Below are 3238 nucleotides of genomic sequence, written 5' to 3' on the forward strand. Positions count from 1 at the left end.
CATCCTCAGACTAATGGCCAAACTGAGCGAACTAATCAGACCTTGGAGACCTATTTGAGATGCTTTGTGTCTGCTGATCAGGATGATTGGGTGTCTTTTTTGCCATTGGCCGAGTTTGCCCTTAATAATCGGGCTAGTTCGGCTACTTTGGTTTCACCTTTCTTTTGTAATTTTGGTTTTCATCCTCGTTTTTCTTCTGGGCAGGTTGAGCCTTCTGATTGTCCTGGTGTTGATTCTGTGGTGAACAGGCTGCAGCAGATTTGGACTCATGTGGTGGACAATTTGACGTTGTCTCAGGAAAGGGCTCAACGTTTTGCTAACCGCCGTCATGTTCCTATGAAGGTTTCTTCCCCTAAGTTTAAGCCTCGGTTTATTGGCCCTTATAAAATTTCTGAAATTATTAATCCGGTGTCTTTTCGTTTGGCTCTTCCAGCCTCTTTTGCCATTCATAATGTTTTCCATAGATCTTTGTTGCGGAGATATGTGGTGCCCGTTGTTCCCTCGGTTGACCCTCCTGCCCCGGTGTTGGTTGAGGGGGAGTTGGAATATGAGGTTGAGAAGATTTTGGATTCTCGTTTTTCGAGGCGGAGGCTTCAGTATCTTGTCAAGTGGAAGGGTTATGGCCAGGAGGATAATTCTTGGGTTGTTGCCTCCGATGTCCATGCCACCGATTTGGTTCGTGCTTTTAATTTGGCTTGTCCTGATCGGCCTGGGGGCCCTGGTGAGAGTTCGATGACCCCTCCTCAAGGGGGGGGGTACTGTTGTGAGTTCTGCTCTTGGGCTCCCTCTTGTGGTTTCAAGTGGTATGGTTGCTCCTTGGAGTTAGCTGTCATCAGCTGCCTCCACTTATCGTCTCTTCTGCTCTGCTATTTAGGCCTGGCTCTTTCTTTCAGCCAGTGCCACTTGTAAATGGTTCCTGGTTGGATTCACATCTCTTTGGATTTCCCTGTTATCCTGACCAGTTCAGCAAAGCTAAGTTTTTGCTTGCTCTTTTCTGTCCATAGATTGTGGACTTATCCGTTCGGTGCTTTCTATGTTTGTCCAGCTTATCAGTATGAATTAATTCTGTCTTGCTGGAAGCTCTGGGAAGCAGATTTAACCTCCACACCTTTAGTCAGGTGTGGAGATTTTTGTAAACTCTGCGTGGATTTTTTGTAGTGTTTTATACTGACCGTACAGTTTTCCATCCTGTCCTTTCTATTTAGCTAGACTGGCCTCCTGTGCTCATCCTGGTTTCATTCTGTGTATGTCTTTTCCCTCTCCACTCACAGTCATTATTTGTGGGGGCTAATCTATCCTTTGGGGATTTTCTCTGAGGCAAGATAGCTTTCCTGCTTCTATCTTTAGGGGTAGTTAGCTCTTAGGCTGTGACAAGGTGCATAGGGATAGTTAGGAGCATCCCACGGCTACTTCTAGTGTTGTGTTGAGCTTAGGGACTGCGGTCAGTACAGTTACCACTTCCTTCAGAGCTCGTTCCATGTTGCTCCTAGACCACCACATTATAACAACTCTCCTCCTGAAGAACTATGCCATCGTGGAGAAAGAATGCTTGGTCATCAAGTGGGTAATCGACACCATGAGATATTACCTGTTAGGCAGAAGGTTCAGGTTAATATCAGATCATGCACCCATGAGATGGATGAGGGAAAAGGGGAAGAATGCCCAGGTAACTAGGTGGTTTTTGGCGCTCCAGGACTTCACTTTCCATATGGAGCACAGGCCAGGGAGGTTGCATGGGAATGCAAATGCCCTGTCTAGAGTCCCCTGTTTAACCAGTGAAGGTGCCAAAACCCCTGGCTTTGGGCAGAGGGGAGGATATGTGACAGAGTCTTTAGGGAAGTGATGGAGGGGAGAAATGTGTGACTGCGCATGATGGCGTCAGTGATGTAAAACCAAAGGAGTTTCCTCCTGCACACTGTGTTGGGAGGATTAAATGAAAATTATGTTATGGGCTGGTTTTAGTGGACCTTCATAGAGTGGGTGGGAGGAGGTCCACCATATCTTCACCTGCAGAGTCCTGACAGGACCTGTGTGATGTCAAGGTCATGTGGTCAGTCACATGATGGAGGAGTCACAAGGTCTGGGCTTACATGGCTGACGGCCAGAGCTTTCGGTGTTCAGTGTGTGCCTGGAGAGGGAGCACTCCAGGAAAGTGTGTGCTAAACCTGAACCGTGGATATTGCTACCTGTGAGCAGGATGATCTTCGCTAGGAAAAGGACTGTGTTTCTTTTTATTTCTGTGTTTTGCTGTTTTGCCCAGAGGGCCGTGTTTACTTTCCCAAGCTTGGTTTATGCTTAGATTTATAATCTAATCATCTGTCAAGTCTCAATTCCAGCTTGAACAGGTGTACTGCATACATAACCATCAGCAAGTATTAATTGAGTTTCTGTGTTACACTTTAACTATAACCATCTTTAGGTTAGTGGCTAACACAGAGTGCTCGAAGCGTATCCCTAAAATAGCCATCTTTCCTGCTAGTTAGTATCTATTTAAATATACTTGTGTGACAAACAACTTGTTTATTTATGAATCAGATTCTGACTACACAATTGCAGTCAGGTATATTTTTTTCCTGGAATACTCCAACATTTTAGAGAAATTATACTTTAAGATCCAGACGGGGCCCATAGCCAGAGACCAGAATATTCTGGTACCGCTCACAGCAAGCTCTTACCAGCGCTCTTACAAGACCTACAATACTCCACGAGTCCACTAATAATAAAATATCACGGACAAGCGGACTATTAAGATAAAGTGTAACCCTAATTTACAATCTTAAACTAACAAATTTAATTCTACTGCGCTGTGTGCAAGTCTATAAAACCCTAATATGACACCAAAAGGTGCAGTATTGGCTATTCGAAATTGACACAAGGCACCGGACTGATTCCACACAATTGGTTACAAGATGGAAGTTAATATTAACGATAATCGCCTTCACCCATACCCTGTCAAGGATCTAAGTGAACGATAGTTGCACTGTCCCAAGCAAGGCCGGCTCCAGGTTTTCGTGGGCCCTGGGAGAAAGATTCTCAGTGGGCCCCTTTAACACATACCACAATTCATGATGCACAGATACGGCAGATAAATCTAGGTATAGTACAATGGCAAAGATTTCACTTACTTCTTACATTACATGAGTGATAGCTATTGTACATCCTACAATAGGTCAGAAACTTTTGAATCCTCGCAGCACACAGTGTGTACCCCAGGGGAATTCAAAAGTTTTCATTTTAG

The sequence above is a fragment of the Ranitomeya imitator genome, chromosome 2, assembly GCF_032444005.1.
Source record: "Ranitomeya imitator isolate aRanImi1 chromosome 2, aRanImi1.pri, whole genome shotgun sequence".
NCBI lineage: Eukaryota > Metazoa > Chordata > Amphibia > Anura > Dendrobatidae > Ranitomeya > Ranitomeya imitator.